This window comes from Magallana gigas, chromosome 1 (genome assembly GCF_963853765.1).
Source record: "Magallana gigas chromosome 1, xbMagGiga1.1, whole genome shotgun sequence".
Taxonomy (NCBI): domain Eukaryota; kingdom Metazoa; phylum Mollusca; class Bivalvia; order Ostreida; family Ostreidae; genus Magallana; species Magallana gigas.
The window spans coordinates 44,040,394-44,066,388 of record NC_088853.1 but is presented as its reverse complement, the minus strand read 5'-3'; the positions used below and the strand labels follow the sequence as shown (position 1 = coordinate 44,066,388).

At 38.5% G+C, this 25,995-nt stretch overlaps 1 long non-coding RNA gene and 1 other non-coding gene across 2 annotated transcripts; both read right to left on the bottom strand.

Moving 5' to 3' along the window:
• Positions 1-431: 431 nt before the first annotated feature.
• LOC109618141 (uncharacterized) lies at positions 432-8,230 on the bottom strand. Its single transcript, XR_010708193.1, has 4 exons — positions 8,115-8,230; positions 4,434-4,574; positions 737-822; positions 432-529 (listed from the first exon to the last, which is right to left on the bottom strand). It is a non-coding gene; the product is annotated as an uncharacterized lncRNA (long non-coding RNA).
• Positions 8,231-8,311: 81 nt separating this feature from the next.
• Trnat-ggu (transfer RNA threonine (anticodon GGU)) lies at positions 8,312-8,384 on the bottom strand. Its single transcript has one exon. It is a non-coding gene; the product is annotated as a tRNA-Thr (tRNA).
• Between the last annotated feature and the right edge of the window lie 17,611 nt (positions 8,385-25,995).

The following is a 25,995-nucleotide window of genomic DNA, read 5'->3' as shown; positions in this document are numbered from 1 at the left end:
AGAAAGGCACCTATTTTAGAACCAAGGAAAAGGAAGTTACATGCCTAGGACATGAAGACTGCATTGCAACCATTCCTCCTGAGATCACCATAGAAGATGAAAAGAGATGGGCTGCGGAATGCATCGTTGAGCTGCAAAGTGATGACCGTCCACTTGTCATTTCCCATTTCACCAGTGATGGAGATAGTGCTGCTGCTTCTGGTGCATCTGAAAAGCAAGGGCATATGATTGAAAAACTCAAAGACCTGCGCCACTTCTTTGACTCTCAAAGAAAACAGACTGCTAAGTCTCCATTCAGGAGTGACATGTTTCCTGGAAGAACAAAAGCTATGAGAGAACCCATGCAGAGAAGTTTTGTTCTGGACCTAAAGCTTAGATGCAGGACGGAGTACGAAAACTCTAAAATCACTACTCCGGAGACTTACCTTTGAAAAAACAGGCCATGTCAACTGCTGTCAGTTCCATCATCAGCTGCTACCAAAGACAGTGCGGAAATTCCTGCCAACTTTATTCCTTTTCCTGTCGCGGACTGAAAAACAACAAGTGGTACCCTTCAGTGTTGCCTCATGACTTTGAATTGAGCATGACAGAAGAAGACAGATGCTTGTTAAATATCACACTTGCACACAAAAATCAGAATCTCTAAACAGGGCATACTTATAATTAAAATCAAATCCAAAATGTATTCCTAGTAGTAGAAATTTTGAAAGTAGAATACATAAAGTTGTGCACTCACTCAACCAGGGTCATGGACATTCAACATTGGAACTTTGTGAATCTGTAGGGGCACCTGTTGTCAAAAGAAGTAGAGTGGTCCATCATCTAAAACAACAGAAAATTGGGCAAAATTACTTTAAATGAAACAAAACTATAATTAAAATATAAATTCTACAGATCTAAAAGATATCAGCTCTACAATAAAAAGTCTAAAGACACTTAACGTAAATCCCCAACAGATCCAAAATTAAACAGGAAGTAGCAAAGTGTGGAAAGGGGGGGAAGATCATCATGGGTAGGTGGGTAGGGGGTGTATGTACAAGGGTTTTTCGGAAATTATTGAGACAGCTGGAATATTTCCCCTTCTAAATGATGAATTTTGGTGAAAATTGGCATAAACATTGAAGAACCCTCAACAAGTAATATTAAAAGAATATTTAATAGTTTGTTTAGTTAAACAAGTCAGTGGTCGGGGTATCCGGCGCAGTATGAACTTGGAGATTAAAAAACCTGAACATCTTCTTTCTAAGTTTCCGCAGACTTACAGCTAATGATAAAAGAAGTCAAATTAAATAAGTTCATTTTGCTATTTTCTGCAACTATTTTTTGATCGTTTCACTTAATATGTTTGGGTTGAAATACAGATATACAGTGGGGCCTCAGATATCCAGATGCCAGATAACCGGACGCTTCAGTTTACGGACGATTTTATTTGGGAACAGATTTTTTATATGTTATTTTGTCTCATTTATCCAGAATTCCGCGTTCCGGATCTGGACAGTCTGTTTTTACCACAAAACACTGATTTACTACTAATCTTGCTTCATTTAACTGGACAGTAAAAATTGATGATACCCTACTCAGTACAAAAGATTACCCCTGTCAATTAAGTTTCACACCTTTTTTACGTGCAAGACCCTCATGAGTAGCTTGTATAAACACACTGACTTCCCAAATCACTTTCAAAATTTGGAAAATTGCGAACAACACTGTATCTTACACATATCACACTTGGACACAAATAACTTAGCTAGATTCGGTTATCATTAATGTCCGGTTAATATTTCATGACAAAATAATAAAATAAAGCAGAGTTCTTTATATCTATAAAAACGTTCATATCAACAGACAACTCTAGCATGTGTTGCTATATGGTATGAAAGGCAAAAAAAACTAGTATCAACACTGGGAGCCATTGTACATACAAATACATTATCATTCAAGACAACAATAGACACATTTCAGATATCCGGACGCTTCACTTATCTGGACGATTGGACTTGGGAACGAAAGTGTCCGGATAACTGAGGCTCCGTTGTATTACAAATAATTTAGAGAACAATAGAAATTTAACAACGACTTTACCTTAAATTTTGACTTCAAAACGACGCAGCGAATATACATCAAACTCGTGGAAATCTCAGAAGAAGACCTTTTAAGGCCACGTAATTGCTCAGACAAAAACTAAACAATGACAAGAGATGAAGAGCTTCAGTTCAACATAATATTTTCACTGATTGCTTATCTAGAATTAAGAAAAAGGAACTATATATTATCAAAACAACTTTGGTTGGATTTTTCTATAGCGTCACAATCATTTCTGTCAGCAATGTCATGCATGAATAATTATAGACGCCGCCGTTGTGAAAACTTTATGATTGGTCAATTCCTTTTCTTAGGCGGAGTTATCAGTACATGCTTATGCAATGCCATAGCTGAAGGATTTCTCAGAACAGTTCATTTTCCCCAAATATGGAGTCATTGTCGACTATCCCCTATGTTTAAATTCTGTGCAAAACTCTCTCTCTCTGTAAACGGGCCTTAAACCATAGCCTCAAGCTACAGTCCAGAGTACGGCGTTATTTTTTATAATATTTAAAAATTGCATGTGCTAAGCGTTCATTTCATGTAAATACCATTAATGCATAATGCACATGTATTACCTACTAACTTGCCAGTCGAAGTGAAGTGATAGATCGATTCCTACACTTTTCGATCGGCAATCGACAGTCAATAAAAGAATTGAACGATGGTGTGAAAGAACGAGAAGGAAGTGGAGAGTGCAAGGGGGTTTGTATATGTGCGTCTTCATTAGGCAAGTGTCCGATTCGTTTCTCTTCTGTTGCCCTATCACTTTCGGTGTAAATATACTAAAATATCCCCAAACAATTTACTACAGATTTCTTTATTTTACCTGTCTTTGAACCACCGGTCACCAGCTCCATACATGTACACTGGTTTGTTTACTTACATAAAAAATACAGCTCTTGATCCGCTTTCCAAGTTAAAGGTTGTTTAATCATTAATGGGAAAAAGTTTGGGCCAAGTAAAGTTACAATTATTAACAGTTGTAAACTAAATGATTTAAATGGATTATTTGCACAAAATGTGGTATGGTATGATGTAAATCTTTTTTTAAAAAGCGTATTTTTTATGCTCAGTAAATTGCCGTAAAGTTTTTTGTACATGTAAGTATTGTATGCACTATAGCTTTATATTTACTAACCCAAAATTTTTACACAGAGCTACAGCTATATATGTATGTACCGTATGTATGTTTTATCACAAGTGTACACATACAAAAAATAGCCCAATTTCGACAGTCACGAGTACCCATGTAAAATTTTCATTCTCTGATATGTTGTTGTTCTGTCCGTGCATAATTTAGTCTGAGTTAACCAGCAACCAATCAGCGGTAAGCTGAATCCACCAATAAAAAAAATTGTTTATGTATGATGTAGTTGATAGAATTAAACATGACGCATCGGAAAAGTCCAACCAAATCGGTTATAGTAATGACAAGTACTTTTTACACACTAACTGTTGTGATCAGTTCTAATATACTTCCAAACTGACTACAGTAGACATTCCCAGTAAATTGACTTTCGGGTAGAAATAACTCAAATTTTTTTCCACAAAAAAATCAAGAATTAGAGAAAATGTATATTATAATTTAATGTAAATGACAACATTTTAAAATAAAAACAAAAGATGAGAAATAAAGAATTCTTATTTCTGTTTGTTTGTAATGCTTTTAAACACAAGAGCAATGAGAAGCGTTAAAATGATGTTGCCAAGAGTTTGCGATTGCGCCAAGTCACAGGACTAGGGCATGTTGATCCACTTACCAGGAATGATCTAATTATGCCATGGACAAGAAACTTTTCACATTGATATACCAGGGGTGCGTTTTACAAAAGAACTTACAACTTATGACCAACTAAATAAATGATAATTAATCACGAACTAATCAATATTTTATTCTAATGGCTGTAAAATATGATTGAAATCAAAATAGTTGTAAATAAATGGTTTTATATAAAAAAAATTCATTAAATTGAATCCATGAAACTGAAAATATTTACGACTTTGTCATTAGTTGTTTTGTAAAATGCATTCCTGATTTACGTTTTGATGAAGTTTCAAGGATTTTTTGTTTTCCCCAAAAGAATAAGAGAAAATGTCTCAATAATTTCTAAACAACCCTCGTAGTTAACATGTATGAAATGTTCGTTATACCTATCATGTGAATTTTGTATTACATTTAATGATTGCTATGTTTTAATAATGTGCACTGAATGTATGGTAATGTGTGAATGATGAGTGTGTGTAAAATGTGACATGTCCTTTCATGAGGTACTCTCACATGTAAATGTTATATTTTTTATTGTTCATCTTATTAAAATGATTTCAAACAATTATCTTGATTTTCTTACCTGTCTGATGTACACAACAAAGAAGACTGAGACAATTGGTAGAAATACGGGTATACAGGTGTCAAATTTCACTGTTGTTGACAAGACAGCATCCCACATTGTTTATCCGCCATTGTTGAACTTTATCAAGGGAGACTTCTCCTGAAATTAGAAACATAGGTAATCACAGATTACAAAGCTCACCGAGACGAGGCATCACCTTTATGAGACATCACCTTTATGAGACCACCTTTATCACATTAAATGAAAATCATACTTTATGATCTTGGATATTCATGGATTCTGTTTTGACACAAAATCATATATCATCTGTTAAAAAATTATATGATAATCATATGTTCATATGTTAGTCAATATAAGAATATAAAATTAAATATTGCATCCTATCATACAATATATATCATATAATACTATACAAATATAGCCCTTTCATGAGGTAGATCCATAGATATATCGACTTCACAGAAAAGCATATCGACCGAGCACGAAGTGCGAGGTCGATATGCTTTTCTGTGAATGCGATATATCTATGGATCGACCGAGCGAAAGGGCTACATTCGTTATATTATTTTCGAAGTCTTTTTTTACATATCTCCATCCTTCGTTCTAGCTTCCATGTAAAATTTAGCTAGCTTTTCGCACTCGAAATTTACGAAGTCTCGGCTCTCGCCTTTCGACTCGAGATATTCCCGAAAAAGCTTAACAGCTGTTGCAGTTACCCTGTATTAGTGTTCCTGGCATAAACATTTTCCATTATAACTTTCATTTCCGCGTCATTAATTTTCGCAAAACGACCTTTCACTTTAACGTCTGCAACTTCCATCTTTGTTGTTTGTTAACGCGGAGAGAATTTTGATTGGTTGGGGTGAATCACGCCAGCCAATCAAATTCATTTTAACATTAGAGCAAAATTTCCCTTATCTATATTTAGAAAGTACAGGTCAATCCGAGTTTTTAAAGCTTATTTTTAGAATGTACAGGTCAATCCGCATTTTTATACCTCGAGACGTGATATCAAAATAACCAATGATAAAATTCGTTATAATGCATGAATATAATATAATAAAATACTGTAATAAACAAAGATGATATTGTAAGTATGAAATGACGTTGTATTGTGTTAAACCTTATTGTATTTGATCACATAATACAACATCATTATATAAAATACAATATTGGATTATAAGATACAATATCATATTACATAATACATCATAACATTGAAACATATGGTATTATATTGTATAATATAGTATGATATTGTATTGTATGATATTGTATAATATTTGATACATAATATGATATTGTATCATATGAAACAATATAATTTGATACAACATTGTATCTTGTTATACTTTTATGTTAAATACTGAAATCTGATTGGCTAAGACGCAGTTCATAATCCGTTCTATTACCCTCAGCGTTAGCAACGCACTAAGCAACGGGCAACATTAAAAAATGTTACATGCGCGAAAATTTTGCGCGTACAGTTCGCTGTAGAATTCACGTTATTCCTATATAAAAGCAGTAAAATTTTCTTAAAAATTTAGACATTCAGTTCGCGTCGGTTGACAATGGTATTCTCGGGGTGTCAATTTCAACTGTTACCCTCCCAAACAGGCACTATTTATATAATATCAAATTATACAATCATGTGATTATTTAAAAGTAAAATATTATATAATACAATATTATATTATACATATTGTATCATATGATACAATACTATACAGAACAATATCATGATACAATATCATATCATAAAATATCAAAAAAATTGATACAATATTTTATCGTATCATATAACTTTTTACAATATAACATATGATATTATATTGTATCATATTAAACAATAGTGTTTTATATCATACAATACTTTATCATAGGAATAATGTTATATCATTTAACAACAACCACATCTATCTATCAAGCAGGTTTATGTGAGGAAGGAGATTTCTGTAGCATCCTTGATAATGGAGACCAGGCTCTGCATCTGAAGCAACCTTTGCGTTTCATTTATAATATAGTTAAATCAACTTTGCAAGCTATCACCTATAAAAAATGTGACCTTTTTCAAAAAACTAAACCTCATACAGCATCCATAACCTATGGCTCAGATTCAGCATTCAAGCCTGTCAGGTGCATCAGTATCATAAGACGCATCACCCATGCAAGTTTAGTGAAGTTAGGATCAGTAATAACTAAGATATCATCATCAGAGGGCACCACCAATTAAAACCTTAACCACCTCCAGCATCCGCAACCTATGGCTCAGATTCAGCATCCATGCCTATCTTGTGCATCTGTATCATAAGACACACCATCCATTCAAGTTTGGTGAAGTTAGGACCTGTATTAACTAAGATATATTTTTTAGCATCCTTGATAATGGAGATCAAGCTCTGCATCTGAAGCTACCTTTGCGATTCAATTATATTACAGTTTAATCAACTATGCAAGTTTGAAATAGTACAATTATCTATGTAACATGTGACCTGTTAAAAAAAACTTAACCTTATCCAGCATCCGAAACCTATGGCTCAGACTCAGCATTCAAGCCTGTCAGGTGCATCAATATCATAAACGCACCATCTGGTGAAGTTAGGACAAGTAATAACTAAGATATCATCATCAGAGGGCATCTGTTTCAAAAACTTTAACCAGTTCTTTAAACCTTAACCTCCTCCAGCATCCGAAACCTATGGCTCAGATTCAGCATTCAAGCTGTTCAGGTGCATCAGTATAATAAGACACACCATCCACACATGTTTGATGAAGTTTGGACCAGGAGTAGCTAAGATATAATCATTAGAGGGCACCTGCTCAAAAAACTTAAACCAGCTCCAAAAACCTTAACCTCCTCCAGCATCCGAAACCTATGGCTCAGATTCAGCATTCAAGCCTGTCAGGTGCATCAGTATCATAAGGCACAACAACCATACAAGTTTGGTGAAGTAGGGACGAGTAGTAAATAAGATATTATCATCAGAGGGCACCTGCAACAAAAACTTTAACCAGCACTTAAAACCTTAACCACCTCCAGCATCCGAAACATATAGCTCAGATTCAGCATTCAAGCCTGTCTGGTGCATCAGTATCATAAGACACACCGTCCATGCAAGTTTGGTGAAGTACTGACCAGCAGTAACTTAGATATTGCTATCAAAGGGCACCTGCAACAAATACTTTAACCTGCTCCAAATACCTTAACCTCCTTCAGCATCTGAAATTTAGGACCCAGATTCAGCATCCAAGTCTTTCAAGTCCACAAGTAGGTCCAGATGCATCATCCATGCACGTTTGGTGAATATAGGACAAGTAATAGCTTAGATACAGGACCTGCAACAAAAGCTTTAACCAGGTCCGGACGCCGACGCTGAGGGTATAGCATAAGCTCCCCCCGACTTCGTCTCGGTGAGGTAAAAAATGCAGTTTAAATAAAAGTTACATGTTTTTTTCATCAATCATATTGAAACAAAAATGTTTTAAGGTCTCACACAAGGAATTAATTTCACTTTATGTTACTATATAGCTTTAATTAAGTTAATTGATTAACTATACTATCAGAATATAATTCATGAAAGAGAAATTATAGTTAAATGCTTCAAGAAAAATTTTAGATCAGAAAAATAATACCTTATGTGGCTTCTAAGAGAGATAATTGATAGTAAACATACCTACCCTCAAGTACACATGGGTTCCACATGTTGACAAACAGGCTCAGCACCATCCAGGAAGTAGCATCATGTGCATCTAAAAAATAGTTCCATTGAAATTGGTGTAACAACTCCACCAAAGTAATAATTCTCCTAGCCACAGAGTCCAAAATCAAAATTCAACATTTCCTTAACATATATGTCACAGGTGGTGAAAAGTCTAGTCTCAACCGGGACTCGAACCCAGGGCCTCTGGCGTACCGTGCCAGTGCTCTAACCACTGAGCTATTGAGACCCGATATATTGACTGACAGTCACACACCTGTGAACCAGGTGACATATACATATTACAGTCAAACTTGTATTAAGCAGTCACCTGCGGGAGGCACCCAAAGTGACCTCTTAACAGAGGTAACCTTTGAATAGAGACTTGTGAATTTGCCAACATCAAATTCCTTTTTAGAACAATTATTCAATTTTATTTTAATCATATACTTGATATTTAGCATAATGTATCAAAATGATAGATAAAGTAATTGATTTGATGATTTTATAGTATCTATTATATTTACAAATAAGTAAAAATACATTACAATGCATTGTGCATGCAATTTTTATATTTCTTTAAATTATTGATACTAATACTATTTTCATGGGTACCGTATATATAGAAAACAAAACTTTTCATACAAATCAACAATTACATTTTTAACCGACCGTATCTGAACTCAAAATCATATTACTAAATCAAGCAATTTTCTCTTGCATCGCCGCGGACATTTTTGACACCTGTACTTCATTCATGTTTATAAAACAAACATATTGTTATACTTGTTTAAACAATTCACTTGATTCCCATTCGTATCTGATCTGCCAATTATGTATTATAAATACATCGATTAATTTGGTTTCTCTCGCCTCAAGCGTATAATAATTGCTTACATTTATTACCCGACATTCAGAAGCCATGTTTAAAATCCCCAGGTGTAAATCATGTGACCGGCCAAAATGGCCGCCTAATGCATGTGGACTGTACAGTTTCGGATCAAAATACGATGACCGCTGACCACGTTAGACAGGTGACCGCTCTTTTGAGGGCAATTATATAGGATTTTTCATCGGGAGGAAATAAAATGACCGCATACGAAAGGTGACTGCTTAATAGGGGTGACCGCTACGGCAGTTTTGACTGTACATTTAAAAAAGTCTTGCTGGTAACTTCAAGATTCTAAGACAATAGCAATAAAATTGCTACAGTTTTAAAAATTTTGTAAACATTTTGTCCTCTAAACAGAAGCAGATTAACGTACAATTGAATAAAACCAGGACAAAACTCACTTTTTTTCCAAATTTTGTGTAAGCGATTTCTCAATTAATAAACTACTTGACTCAGATTTATTCATATATTTCAATCTCAAAACCACTTGATACTGGTATAAAGAGACTATAAAATACATTAACATTTAAGATGTTCTAATTCAATAACAAAAACATACATGAAAATACATGTATAAAGAAAAGTAGCCTCGTGTTTTAATAAATGTGAAGTACAGCAACTACTGGGGGAGCATATTTGTTATTTTCTAATAAATGAACATGATTTTTTTTAAAAACAGTTCTTAAAAAGATATATATTGTGGTGGTTCTGGCGATAGCGGGTAGCAATTGCCTGGCTACCGCCTGAACTTGCTGACACGACGATGATGTAATTACCCTTTGCCTGTCTTCCAAGAGACAAGACGTGCTTAATTGCTCTGTGTATTGTACCATTCGTTTACTTTTCTCTATGTGTTAGTAATCACCAAATAAAGATCATATTACATACCCATAGTGTCTTCTCTCTGTGGCATCACCAGCGACCTAAAGTAACGGATAGGGAGATACGCTATATTGGTGCTGCTAGCTGAGGATATTTTGCCTCGCAGGCACATGGAGACGCCATTTTGGATTTTTTAAAAATTATATATATGTTCGAAAATATAACTTTTAAGGTTAGCTTTTCTTGTTTTCTTGCGTGTGCTGCTGTGAATTTGATCCATCGTGTGGTGGATTACGCGCTACATGTCAGTTGTGAGTATATATAGTTGGGAGAAAATGGTCTGAGGGACCAGGAATGAAATTCAAATTTGGACGAGCCAGTTCAGGGAATCCACAGCCTGGTAGAGTTAGTTTTACTATAGGTGTTTGTGGTACACCTATGTTGGGAGAGTGCCCGGTATAATGTCACTTGCAGTGGGGAGGAGGAGATTTCACTGACTCAGGGAGCTTTAAGGGACCAGCCGAATGATGCACCATGGTTTGAGCAATTCTATGCCCTGATCAGGGAGAGAAAAGGTCAGGACGTTGGGGTTCTGCAGGAAGATATAAGCACACTTGAGTCTAGTGTAACCTTCCAGCTAAGCTCCATTGACAGAAATATGGGTACTATTATTTTTATTATTTATTACCCAAATGTTAGCAGGCATGTTGGGTGTGATAAGCCTCAGCCTGTTGTTACTCAGCCGCCAGAAGTCGGGGTAACTGGTAATCAGCCAGCGGTGGTCGGGAGCCAGTGCGGAACCTTGGTCTCCCTGAGGATTGACCGGTGTCTCAAAATAGTTTCCATTCCTCATCAGTCGGTTTAAATGCCTCAAGGACAGTCTCAGCTGTAATCGCTTATATACAGAGGTACCACCTAGTACTATTTGCTCAGACTCTATTTGGTCCGGCAGAAGTACGGTTTATCTCAAAGCAACGGGCCGAGGCTTGGGAATTCCATCATTCAATGTCAGCAGCATTGAGACTGTCGTGCTGTCACCGAAACTGCTAAGGTCCATTGTAAGCAGCATTGACACCTTGCTAGTCCCTATAGCCTTCGGGTCTGCACCTAGTGCAGAAGGCAGCCAGGATTCCGGCTGTCATCATTATGGTGTATTTGTGAGTCAAGCTGCAGCATCTGTTGGAGGACAGTCATCAATCTTTAGTGGAGGTGGAATGCCTATGTCTCAGAAGCTGATGTCGACCACTGCATATAGGTCACAGCTGCCAAGTTTGATTCCTCCTGGCAGCAGAAGCAGTGTTAGATTATCCCTGCTGAAGTCAAGGTTGCAGGCCTCTCACACTCATTTTTGGTACGAAGGTACCAAAAAGGTACAAAGGTAAGGGAGGCTACCTCCACTGTTGACTGTTATGCAGCAGTTGGGGGAGAGGACAACTACAGTACCGATCAGACCCAACCTAACACCAGAGTAAACCCCAACTAAACCCCGGGTTTACTTTCTGGGTTTACTTGGAGTTTACTCTGGGTTTACTTTTTGAAAAATTGGGTCCACTCGGGGTTTACTTTGGGTTTACATGGGGTTTACTTTGGGTTTACTTTGAAATTGCTTTTAAGGTCATCTGTATGCACTGAAGTGTGAAGCAGACTAGTATTTTATCTTACCATCCTACTTCCTGTTATTCCTACCCTTTGTATATTCCGAATACACAGTTAGCTTCTGCTTTCAGGAGTATACTTCTGACTGGGTTTACTCTCTGGGTCCACTCTAGTAAACCCGAAGTATACCCAAAGTAAACCCGGAAAGTAAACCCAGGGTTTAGTTGGGGTTTACTTTCTGTTAGGTTGGGTCTGATCGGTACTGTATGACTATATATCCAAACTCCTAGAAGATCTTCAAATAAATGCACCAGCGGAGGTGAGGGATAGAGCGGTAAGCTTGGTAAAGAAGTATGCTGATATATGTTTGCAGTGAGTTATCTAGATTTTGGGAATTTTACCAAGATTGAGCATTGCATAGACACTGGAGATGCTCGACCCATTAAACAGTGGATGCGCCGTATGCACGGTGTTTTCAAGGGGAAGGAGGAAGGTCATTTAGAAAAAGGCTCAAAGCCAACGTTAATCAACCATCATTCTCTGATTGGGCGTCTGCACCGGTACTGGTCAGAAAGAAGGATAGGAGTGTTCGGTGGTGTGTCGACTACTGGGCATTGAATAAGGTCAATGTCAAGGACACAAACGCATTGCCTCTTATCGAGGAGTGTATGGACACACTAGGCGGTAACCGCTGGTTCTCCAAGCTGGATGCCAATGCTGCATACTGGCAGATCAAGATACACACAGATGACAAAAAGAAAACTGAGTTTATCACCAAACATGGCCTGTTTGAGTTTACCAGGATGGGGTTCGGTCTTCGTAAGGCCCCTGCAACCTTCGCTAGGGCAATAAATTTGATATTGCACAGACTGAACTGGACAATAACACTTGCATTTCTAGATGATGTCTTAGTGCTTGGGGCTTGAGCAGAAGCTGACTTGGACAATTTGAGACAGGTGTTTGAGCATGTGGTGATTTTTCCTACTATTATAAGTGTGGGGGTGAATTCATCGGGCACCGCATGAATTCGCCCATGTGCAGAGAGATATAAAGATAAATCAACTGCGAACATTCGAGATCGATGTAATTGTTCAAGAAGTATATATAAAGATATTTAACGCCTACCTGGTAAGTTGTTGATCATTCCTATCGGTTTCCCCGATTATCTCGCCATCTTAGCAGTGGGAAACACGATAAACAGCGCTGCGAGCAGGGTCAATTTTGATGTAAGTGGGCAAGATTGAAAATTCAATGCCATGCCGAGACAACATGGTAGGCGCCATTTTGAAAAATATATTTTGTATGTCATAGTTTTGTACTTGCAGCAAGCCGCCAAGTGTTCATTTGTTGAAATATTGGTTTGTTTTATTTATGATTTATTGATTTAGTGTACTTTGAATGAATTAATGGCTCAGAAGATGCAAACAGCAGGTGTTGGTAGGGGGGCCCGGAAAATTCTGAATGGCCGCTACATTCAGTCTGAGGGAAATGACCAGGATGGCATGTTAAGTACCTCAGGGAATAGCGTCAGGGATGGGCTTTTATCTACAGGTAGGGTACATCAAACGACGGGTGGATCCAAGAGTCATGGGGAGAAGTAAACGGAGGATGATCTCGAGAAGAGGCAGTTTACAAGGTATGGTAGATGGTTTGGATATAGACTTCGAATGTCTGAAGAGTGAAGTCAATTCTATCAGGACAGGTATTGGGTCGCACGAGACGTCCAGTATGACGGAACAAGTATGGCGCAGCAATGTTAAGGCGTCCCTATGCTAAAATACGGCTGAAAAATGATATTATTTTAATCATCGCAAAAATACTTTGACTGGAAGTATTTCTTAAAATCTATGTTACATTTATTGCCACCGATGTTAAACTTTATATTTGATGCATTTTTGTGACGTCATATGTACTCTGTAAGCACGTGACGGGCGATTCCTAATATTGCAAATGATCTATATAAATCACATCGGCGCAGGTGATTAACGACATCAAATTATACATATTTTTAAGAAAAATCTTTTCTTAAGTCATATATACTTTTAAGTTCTTGCTTGGGAAAGAAATAGATATTTCGTTTATGGAAGATATTGTTGAAACTTTCTACAAAATCAACAAAATAATGCACATTTTTACTATTCAAAAGCGATTTAGAAAATATTGGGGTAAATCCGTAGGTTTCCCAAGCACGATCCACATTGGTACTTATATTCTCTACCAATTTTACGTAAAATATTCTAAAATTGTGTTGATCTTTCACCTGCACCAAGCTGGTTTTTCATGCATTAAAATTTCTTCATTCAGTTGTTTACACGTAGCAAGGAGTCTCCAAATATAAATAGTCTTTTACTTAAAACGAAGCTTTAAAACTGCCGATTATTTGATACTGGTTTTCAATATGAAAAACTTCTGTACGTCTAGCATTAATGGCAGCATCTATGTAAAGGAAACATGCGGTATTATACTGGTTTGATATAATTCACTTTTAACGTTAAGATACATATTCCCTGAGAACTATCGACAGGAATGCAGATAGTGACGTCAAACTTAATTATGACGTCATATCGTATGAAGTACAGACAAGTGACTTTCTACATATCGCTGTAAAATCCATCGGGAAGCCTTAACATGCCCGCGGGGGTGTTAGTTCACAGATTAGGGAAATGTTTCAAATGTCAGGTTTGTCGAGTGGAAATAAATCTCCGGAAGTTCAAGGTAATGCTGCCAGCTTCGGGCCAAGTCAGTCACAAATTTCCAGTAGCCAGGGGGGTCCTTGGGTTCCTGGAGAGGCTGTACAAACAACTTCAGCAGATGGGGGGAATGCTACATTCTCTGGGGGTCCAAGGGTTGTGTTGAGCTCGGTAAGTTCTGTTTCCGCAGGGGGGCAGGCAATTCCTAGCTTTCCCCGTGTCATTGCAGAAGTCCCTAAGGCAGATGTAAGCTTCATGCCATGGCCAATGCCTGGTGACAGAAGCATTAACGCAAGACTCACAGGTATAGTACCCAACCAGTCTAGGGAAATGTCATCAGGAGTCATAACCCAGGGTAGTGTAGCTAATGTCAGTAGCAGTCAAAGCCCTGGGGTTGGGGGTCAAGTTGGGGGAGCCCCTATGCAAATGCCAATAACCCAGTCCTGTCCAACACAAACTTGGCATTTATGTCAAATTATCAGGGAACTCCGTCTGGACAACCAAAAACAGGTATACCTGAGGGTAGGCAGCCAGTCATGTCAAATGTATGGCAGTCAGGGAGGACCCCTAGTCCTATATTGTCTAGCATTCATAGGTCTCAGTTACCCAGTCTTATACCGCCAGGTAGTAGAAGTGGAATAAGTCGGAGTATTCCCACTGAGGTAAAGGGTGTCAAGTATAATGGGGATGTAGAGTGGGGTCCATTCTACTCAAAGTTTTCAACCATTGCAGAATATAATGGCTGGTGTGATGCATATTGTTTGTTTGCACTTAGTTTGACACTAGGGGGGTGGCTTTGAAGTATTTTGACATTTTGCGCCGCAGGGGTACTACACTTACTTTTCAAGAGGTAATACTTCGCATGGAGGAGAGGTTTGGTCAGCTTCCCAGTTAGAGTTGAATTCAATTACTCAGAAACCTGAAGAGCCAATAGACCAGTGGGGTGATAGAGTAATGGACTTTTGGGAGTGGGACCTTGCCTGAAATTTTTCAGGAACAGTTGATAATGAGATTTGCTTTAGGATACTTAGACTGTGAGGCGGATCAGCAATTAATTGACTGACCGCCAGATACCCTAGAGGAGGCTATTAAGAGGGTTAAGACATTCCAGTTTAGTCGTTGTGCAATTGCTCATCACCAAAGGGCTGTAAGGTCAGTCCCAAATGAAGTTAGGTACCGAAGGTCAGTATCACCTGTAGAAAATCGTTCACCTGAGTATGTGTCAAGGGGGCATCTAGTAGATAGATCTGGCGATGCTGTAGATAAACAAAACGCAGGCCAACACCACAGCCCAGTGCCATCTCTATGTTACTAGTTTGAATCGTCAGGGGAATAGAAGGCCAAAAATTTGTTATGGTTGTAAGCAGCCAGGTCACATGAAGCGAAACTGTCTGCAACGATCACATAACAATTATGCAGGTCCCCCAATCCCAACTATCAAAAATACAGAGCACAATGAGCCAAATGTTTCTGTTTCACCACAGACCATGAGGGGTTGGGTTACATTTGCAGAAAATCCGTCAGTTAGTGCTGCACATGTTTTACCTAATGTTCAGTCTGGTAATCGGGGTGAAGGTTCAGGGGCATGGCATGTGTTGGTTGGAATTGCGGGTATGGAGGTGAATGTTATAGTTGACACAGCCGCAGATATTACAATACATGTAGTATCACAAAAGGTTTGTCTCTATGCAACCCAAGCCGCACATTGTTGAGGAGTCAAATATAAGACTTGCGGGTGAGGTGACTGGTATGTGTGCTAAATTTTTGGGTAAAGTTGAGATTACAGTTGGTGGATATAGGTTTGTTCATCCAATTTATGTTGGTCCATTGCAGGATAAAATGTTGTTTGGAATTGATTTCCTTAAGTCACATGGTGCACAAATTTCCTGTGAGACAGGAGCTCTGAGAGTCAAAGGGGTACCAGGCATGATTGAAATGTCTAGTGGTGTGGATAAGTTGGTGCTAATTGCTGTATCATCTCGGCGGGTGCAGATTCCATCGCATACTGCTCAAGTGATAGAATATGATTTGGCTAATGAGATGTCAGATTTTATCATTGAACCAGCCAATGTCTTTCCATTGGGTATTGTTGCTTCCAGGACTTACAATAATTCTGGGAATAAGGGCAAGTTGTGTGTCATAAATATGACTGACCGCGGTCATTTTGTTAAAACAGGAAGTGTTGTTGGTATAGTGACAGCAGCTTGTGCAGTCAAAAACAGCGAGGCGTCAGTGCGTCGGGTGTCAACAGAAGGGCAAAAGGATTGTGAGCATGTCAGCTCGCTTATCAGAGATCTGAAGGAAAACGCTCTGACCGCCAGGAAGCAGTCAGTCTTGTAACTAAGTTTGCAGATATTTTCGTTGACTATCGTGCACTGAACAAGGTCACAATCAAAGACAGTTTTCCTTTGCCACTAATATAGGAATGTATGAATACCCTATCAAGAAACAAATGGTTTTCAAAGCTTGATGATAATGCAGCTTACTGGCAAATGAAGATACACCCAGATGAGATGAAGAAAACTGCCTTAATCACGAAGTTTGAACATTTTGAAATATCGCAGATGAGATTTGGTTTATGTAATGCCCCTGCAACATTTGCCAGAGCTATCAATTTAGTGCTGCACCGCCTTAACTGGAAAATTGTTCTTGCATTTTTAGATGATGTGCTAGTGTTGGGCAAAACTGAACAAGAGCATTTAGACAATTTGCGCCAAGTTTTTGAGGGTTTCCGCAGTTTTGGGTTAGAGTTCAAACCTCGCAAATGTGAGCTTTTTTGCCCTTAAGTAGAATTTTTGGGGCGCACAGTAAGCAAAGATGGTGTAGAGATGGGGAGATCAGTATTTAGAGGCAGTACGGGAATGGCCCATGCCAAAAGATGTCAAAGCAGTTGAGAGGTTTCTCGCAAACTATCACATTATAATATAACGTTCTGCATTTCTCTAAAATTGTATTATACACACATGTTCCAAGTTTTAAAAATAATTTTTAAAAAAATTAACCTTTAAAAAATCCTATCAATATACCCTAGTTTTTGTTTTGGGGACTGTACATTAAGCAAGGAAAAAAATTCCCAATTTCTATCAAAACGTTGCATTTTTCCCAATCCATTGGCCCTGGCCCCAGTACCAAAAATGGGTGTGAGAGGCCTGGGAGACGACAAGTCGGTGAGTCAGCTTGGAAAGGCAATGCTCAGCAAGAATCCGGAGGAGGGTTCTGATCATGCAGCTGGGGAAGGGATATCTCTGTCTTCATATTCTGTAGAAGACATGGTTAAGCTGCAGAGTGCAGATAAGGTATTGACTTTCCTTCACGCATACTTAGAGTCTGGGGTTTTGCCAAGTGAGAGTGAGTTGATGACCTCTAGTCCTGAAGAGAAATGTTATTTTTGTTTCATGTTAGATGATAGGGGGGTAGTTTGGTATAAATCTGCTGAGGATAAAGATGCCCTGCAACTTCTTGTGCCTAAAACTATGCGTGAAGAAGTGATGTATTAGTGCCATGACATTCTTTCATCAGGACACCAAGGTATTCAGCGTTCTAAAGTGAATTTTAAGTCGAGTTTTTATTGTTGGCGGATGGTCGCTGACATGAAGAACTATGTTCTCACATGTGATGTCTGTTATAAACTAGAACTGTCCTAATGGGACTAATACCCCCGCTAGGCTAATTTCAAATGGGACAAATAATTGAATTGAATAATAATTCAGGTTTGGAACACATACAAAAAACAAATTCTAGAATTGTAAAAAAAAAAAATAGTTAACAAAGAAAAATTAAAATCAAAATTGTCAGAATTTCACTGTAAATACATATCTATAACAGTAATACATTTACAAATGTATGTATTTGATGATATATTTTTTTAATTTAATTGATTTAAAGAAAAACCAACAAAATGACAATAACCCCTCCCTTTGCAGTGAATAGAAATACCGGTAGCCAAGCAATGCTCTTCTGTTGATAAAACTTTCAATATCTTTCTAATAAGAGTCTTGACAGATGCAATTAGTTGTTTCAAATTTTCCTCACTTTCTCCTATGGCACAATTGAACTCCATATCAGAAAATTGATCCCATAGGACTATGATTTTCTTTGATGAGCTTGTTAAATTTAATAAACTCCCAAAACATTACCATAATTACCATACTATGTAAAAATATGTAAAAAAGAAAATTTAATATTACAAACAATTTCAAAATTGCCAAAACACTACAATCATATAAGTAATTTTGAATTTCATTTAAATTAATGCCCAATAGGGTCACTTCATCAAATTACTTGACAAATAAATTTAAACAACCTTTAAAAATAGTTTAACTTCTTTATTAATAATTATATTATTTATTTCCTTATAATGATAGACCTTTTGGTTTACATGAAACAGTTTTAAAATAGCCCCAAAACCATCACCCATTTTACAGATTATCAATTTCCCCTAAACACATGCTCCATCTGAGCCATGGCTCAGATAATGGCTCCCTTGGGACAAATGAATTCAGCCACACTTGTCTTTGATGTTCTCATTAGCTCCTAAGAATTTATCATTGACAAACAAAAACTTTGCATTGTCAGTTGATAGAATACTTATAAAAAATAATTTTTTTTTTATTAATTAAGACATAAAGACAAAAAACTCCATCTGGATGTATTTATATAAATATATTTTAGAGTGTTTTCTATTAATTAATTAATAAAATCTGTAAGGATAACCTCCCTTACTTTTCAACATTAGTGTACAATATATAGAATAAGAAAAATGAATACTGTCATAAAATCATTAAATCTTGTCTGATCTTAAAAAAAATTGCAGGTGCACATCTTCAGATGGTGTTCAACATATGTACAAAATTTCAAACTGTTCCATGCAGTAATAAAAAATTCTATAGGGGGGACAAAGTTGCGTCTACAGACAGACGGACAGACGGACAGACGGACAGGGTGAAACCAATATACCCCCCTAAACTTCGTTTGCGGGGGTATAAAAAGTGGGGTCCATTACCAAATTGTTCTGCTTTGAAGAGTTATCAAGCAGGTAGTCCAATGGAAAAATTCATCTTGATTTCCTACGACCATTACCTCACACAGAGAAGGAAATGAATACATACTCATGATGGTGGAAAGCTTTACAAAGTGGGTGGAGTGTGTCCCACTACCATCACAGACAGCGGAAGTGACTGCAAGAGCTGCCATCAATGAATTTTTATCAAGGTTTGGGTACCCGTATGAAGTGTTTACAGATCAGGGAAGGAACTTTGAGAGCGAGCTATTCCGAAAAATGTGCGAGATCTTGTGGATCCATAAAACGCGGACTACACCGTACAGACAATCAGGGAATGGCCAAGTAGAGCGTTACAACCGCACCCTTATGGTGTTACATTGATGGCTGTCCTAAGAGCTGGTATCAGTACTTGGGCCAATCAGCAGGTGCTTTGAGGTCTGCTATCAATAGGCACACTGGGTACACAGCAAACAAATTGATGTTAGGGAGAGAAGTCAAAGTGCCCGCAACTATCCTGTATCGACCAATGATTTTCAAAATGGGAAGGAAGGAGAAGTAGATAAATATGTGTGTGATTTGCAAGAATATTTGCAAAAGTCACATGAGACTGCCAGGGATAAGTTAAAAGCCACACAAAAAAATGAAGCAGGATTTTGATATAAGAGCCAGAGAACACCAATTTAAATTAGGTGAAGCTGTGTACTGGCACCAGAACGCAGGAAAGAAGGTAGAGTCAATGTGGATAGGCCCAGGTGTCATAGTTGAAGCAAAGTCCGACACAGTTTTTGCTGTGAAGTCATGTCGGGAGGTCAAGATCATGCATCATGAAAAACTTAAGGTAGCTCGTGGGTTTACTGCTTGTGAGAAAACATATCCTGAAAATTTGTCCACGTGATCTATAGGTTTTAGAGTTTTATTTCTAAAATTTATTTGAAATTCGTCTGCGCGGTAACAATGTTATTGTGTTTTAAACACACTGTCGCTGATAAAATTAAGCAACGCCATTTCAATGAAATATATACTGTAAAACGAGAAAATTTGGCGCATACGTATTTTAGCGCAAACGCAAGTGCCAGTACAATAGGGCAATCATATTTTAGCGTATGCATCTTTTCTTTAAAAAAGAATACAAAAAAATGTTGTAGTTTGATAAACGATCACGCCCAAAATTTAGTTCTGTGTTCACTCAAGCACGTGAACACAACAACTTTAATTTCTATCTCGCATGCAAGGTAAACTGTCTTTGAGAACAATACACTTACTTTTGTGTAAATCGTCAGTAGATAGATATGAAAACTTCATTTATTGGCGATGATGTGTAATTTTTGTTGGTAAACAAATTTGAGTTATCGGACTTTGAATTTAACGTGTCGACTTGGATAACACTAGAAGAGTCCCGAAACTAAAAGTGAAATCGAATGCTACATTTACCATGAGTTTTGATCACCATGAGAGAATCTTTTTCACAGTAATTTTACATTAAAAAACCCACAAAAAATAGGTATTGTCTTGTTATCTTTATATCCACTAATCAGAGATCAAAGAAATTATGATCAATCATGTATTGTCAGCGTTAACGATCGCCACGCTTTATAATCACATTTTCACCTTGAGGCGCTAAATGGAAGTGGCATGGGGAGAAGCTTAATTTTGAAGGTGCTAATGAGAGATGTTAAAAAGCAATTAAAACTAAATTAATTAATCCATGTTTAGGCACTTATACCCGATAACCCATACCATTTACCTGTGTAATTGTTTAAACAAACAGAACCGAGAGCATCTGATATTTAAATGAACACTTCTATATAGCCTTAAAAATGGACTGACGTTATTGTTTTGCAACTTGAAGAAATTTAATTCATATGGAAAACCTTTGGCGCACTATTAATTTTAGCGCTCAGAGGCAGTTGCGCCAAAGGTGCTAAAATTTGTAGTGCGCCATATTTTCTCGTTTTACAGTAGTAAAATGCACATCTTTGTCGAGAAATGCATTTCAAAACTATGCTCCAAATATTAAAACGATTTAGACGAAATTAGATGTACTTAGTAAAATACCAGAGGAGATATTTTTTAATCAATTGATAAAAAATAATCAATATGTGTTCTCGGCCAATTTTTTGCAAAACAACTTCAAAGATTTAAAAGATTTCACAAAACCTTATATTTTCATTATGACGCTAGCCCAACATCATCATTTTCTTACGTCTGAGAACCCAAAAATGATAATGCGTTTATTGACAAGACTAGCTGATTAACACAAATTTGAACATGTAAATACTAATTACATATTATTATCGACTGCACAAATGCAATGTGCAGTCGATAACATATAATGTAATGTGAAGAGGAGAAAAATGGCTAATTCTCTTTTCATGGAGTTCCAACGCATAAACATATCTTATAGAACAAAATGTGACAAAGTAAGTCACGTTTTTATTAATAAAATTTTAGCACTTGATTATTATAAATGTTTGTAGAAACTACATTTAAGCCTTTTGACATATTTCCTTTTATGTTTCTAACAATCATTTGTCATTTTAAAAAAAATGTATAAGTTTGCTATGACGGTCAACTCTTTACGTCGAATCCTATTGTGACGTCAGCAAACCCGCGAGCTACTTTAAGAAATGTGATGCACGAAAACTGTCAAAGTGGTTGGTAGATTACATGAGATCACGGCAAGTGACCTGGGTGATCATCCAGATGATGAGGTAAGTGCTGGCGGATCAAGCAATACAGATAGTGCTTCCGCCAAAGACCCTGAGGAGAGACTTAGGAAACAGCCTGATGGACCATTCAGGGGTACAAGGTCTCATTCAAAGGGTATTACTAAGCATGATGAAACTATTGTTGCAAAACCGCCAAAGAAAAAGGTACGGAAGTCATAATGTGTGTAAAAACAAAATCCAAAAGGGTTAATGGTGCAATGTGATTCCTGCAGAGACTGGCTTCATCTGGAATGTGTGGGTATGACTGCTGAAATTGCAGAAAGCATACCTCTTGCCCTGAGTGTTCTCTTATAGATGGGCAGTAGGAAAAATGTATAAAAGTTTTTGGTAGTTTTATTAGCATTTATTAAACACCCAGAGCTTTTAAGGTATATGACTGGTTTCAAAGTGTCCTCAGATATAATTTACTTGCTAATATATTTTAATTTTAGATTCAGCGATGGAGGAGCAATTCCAATTGTATGTGTTTGATGAGGAGGATGGTATGTTCGAGGAGGAGAGTGCTGGTGGGCTGCAGGAGCCGCTTGGACAAGAGGCCAGTATGACTGTTATTGATCTGAGCCAAAGCAGTGGCTCAGATCAGGAAGTTAACATGCGTCCTTGTCAGGAAAGAACACACACAAAGGAAAGGGGAGTAAGAAAGTGCGCTGTACACAGTTGCAGGGAGACATTTTCAGGAGCTACACCGATGCTTTACCACATTAGGAGGGACCATGCTGGAGGGGCACAGAATCCTGAGGAGTTTGTGTCTTTCCTAGCGGATATATCTGCTGAGGTTTTTCAAACACACCAGAGAGAGCCTGTATTACAGTCCCTGAAGAGGTTAAGGGCGTGGACTGAGAGACAACTTGGGAGAGTTGACTAGACGTTCTCCAGGCCTGTGCAGGAGGTGGTGAACAGGGTCTCACACTTTTTGGGACTTGACAGCCAAAGTAGTGGGCTGATTACCGGGATAAGTCAATATCTCTGTGTTGAAAGGGGATTCAGCAGCCTGAAGAGGTGGGTCACCGTGTGCCAGTGAAAGCGGAGCTACCCACTAGTGATCCCCCTGCTAGTGATCCCCATGAGTTGCCTGGTAGTGGACTGTCATTGGCACCCTGGATGGATGCCAGCTCCATTTACAGGAGCAATGAATGCCACAGCCCTAGACAGCCGACCCTCCTAAGTGTCAGTCACCATTTCCAGAGGGTGCTTGGTTTATGGTATGAAGGAGGCCCGCATCCCAATGAGGTTAGAGAGTGGGTTGGTGATTGTGAAGGGGATCCACCCAAAGGAGGTGATAGAGCAACAAGGCTGATGTCGCGGCCACCATGAGTTTGTGCAATAGCAAGGGCTGGGCTGTTGGGTAGATAGGCTTGGACTACTCTGACAAAGAACATCACCCCCTGCAAAAGTTCATCCTTGCAGGATTTTCTGCAGAGTTGATCCATCCTCCAATATGGTGTTGCATCTGAAGGGTGCAGACAAGGACAGCTGCAGTTGAGTTCCCACCCAAGACTGCATAACCCTTTTAGATCGGTTGGGCGTGTCTATCCAGGCACCCATCTACCTGCACTGCTTTGTAGGGGGCCCTGCGCAGATCAAACTCTGGGTAGATACCGGGAGGCCGGTGTACTTTGGAGTGAGCGAAAGTGTCCATAGCATGTTGGATACCCAACAGGAAGGTGTTAGAGCTATTCCACAGGATCGAATACTAGTGGAGACCAACAGTCCATACCTGCCATGTGGGGTTGGCTGACCAATGACGCCGAAACATATTGGAAAGGTCTACCAATTGGTTGCGACCGTAAGTGGAAAATCCGTGGAACACCTTGAAGAGGCGGTTGCAAAGAACTTCCGCACCTTCTTCGCTAAGCAGTTGGGCCACCGATACTGATTGTCTGTCCTTTTATATGCAGTGTATTCTCCCAGGATATTTTTACATTCTTTTAAGTTTGTTTCCAGCGAAGGGATCCCTATGGAAGAGAGAGCATGGACCGTCAGAAGAGACGAGAGGGCCTTGAATCATCGTGCTCCTATTCCGGACACCCATTGCCTGTGATTGATTGACAGTGACTTTTCATTTGGTCATGATTTATGAACTGTTAATATCTGTTTTTATAAGTAATGGTAAATCACAATGTTTTAGTTAATTACATTAGCACTGTCAATCATAGGGGTTTAAATTGTATTAATGTATATGTCATTACTTTTGTAATATCTGGGGTCAGGTTTTTGAAATCAGGGGGAGTGTGGTGATTTTGCCCACTATTATAAGTGCGGGGGCGAATTCATCAGGCACCGGATAAATTCGCCCATGCGCAGAGAGAAATAGAGAGAAATCCTGAAAATATTCCAGATAGATGTAATTGTTCAAAATATTGGATGTCTACCTGGTAAGTTGTTGATCATTCCTATCGGTTTCCCCGATTATCTCGCCATCAAAGTGGTGGGAAACACCATAAGCGTTTCCGAGAATATGGTCTGAAATTTAAGCCTCAGAAGTAAGAGCTATTCAAAACTAAGATTGACTTTTTTGGCAGAACCATCAGTGAGAGTGGAATAGAGATGGGAGACCAGTATATAGAGTCAGTATGGGACTGGCCCTCCAGGCCTTGAAAAGTTTTTAGGTTTTGCTAATTACCATCACAGTTTTATACCCCATTTCTCTTGCATTGCTGCCCGCTGTATGCAGTCACTAGGAAATGTGGTTTCCGTTGGAAGACAGAACAACAAAGTGCTTTTGAGAGTTTTAGAGCATTGATGACAGAACCCCCTGTGTTGACTATACCTAATAATCATGGTCAATGTATCAGACACTGATGCTTCGGACTACACAGTTGTAGGAGAGCTGAGTCAAATTCAGAACGGGAAAGAAAGAACTATAGACTATGGCAGTGCAGTGCTATCATCCGAGCAGCGCAGATATTGTACGACGCAGAAAGAGCTGTTGGCAGTTATCAAGTTTACTCGCCAGCAGCAACAGTTCTACTGGTGGCGAATGGTAAAGGACATAAAGCTGTATGTAAAGACATGTGCTCTCTGTGCGAAAAACAAGAGAGCTTCATTGCCAAATAGATCAGATATGAATCGTTATCAAGCTGGAAGCCCGATATAAAGAGTACAATTAGACTTTCTTGGACTTTCCCTCGCATGGAGCAGAGCGATGAGTATATTCTCATGATGGTAGACAACTTTACTAAGTAGGTTGAGGGTGTGCCAATTCCTTCACAAACCGTGGAAGTAACTGCGAGGGCAGCTATCAACGACTTTTTCTCAAGGTTCGGGGATCCCTTCCAGATCTTTACTGATCAAGGCCATAACTTTAAGAGTGAGCTCTTTTGTAAGGTTTGTGAGATGCTGGGATTCCACAAGTCTAGAACAACTTCCTATAGGCCTTCTGGCGTAATAATTAAGTAGAGTGCTATAATTGCACTTTGATGGACGCAGTTTGCTGTTATAAAGACAGTCAACCTAAAACTTGGGATAAGTATCTTGGTCCACTCGCAGTGGCATTGCAGTCAGCCATAAACCGTCACACAGGGTATACACCAAATAGACTTATGCTGGAAAGAGAGGTGAATGTACCAGCAACCTTGATGTACGGGCACCCTCTGAAGTCTTTTCAAAATGGGGAGGAGGGTGAGATAAACATGTATGTGCAGAAGTTAGAGCAGACCGTGCAAAAAGCACACGATGCCACCAAGCAGAAGTTGAAGTCTGCGCATAAATTTATGAAAACCGCACAAGACATCAGACTGTGTACATGTCCATTCAGGGTTGGCGATTTTGTATATTGGCGCCGCAATGCAGGGAAGAAAGTGGAGTCTAGCAGGGAAGAAAGTGGAGTCTATCTGGAAGGGTCCAGGAATAATTGTAAAGGCCAAGTCAGATACTGTGTTCATAGTAAAGTAATGCAGAGAAGTTCGGACCATGCATCATGATAAATTGAGAAATGCGATGCTACAGAAATACCTCAGTGGCTCTATAACTATCAGAAGCAGGTCATTGATGAAGAGTCAAGCAGTGAGTCAGAGCATAACACACATGTACCAGTGCCGAAAAGTGTCAAGACATTGAAGTCTGTTTTGAAAAAGGCAGAATACACTGCAGTCTCACAGACTACTTCAAGTCAAACTATTGACTGAGGG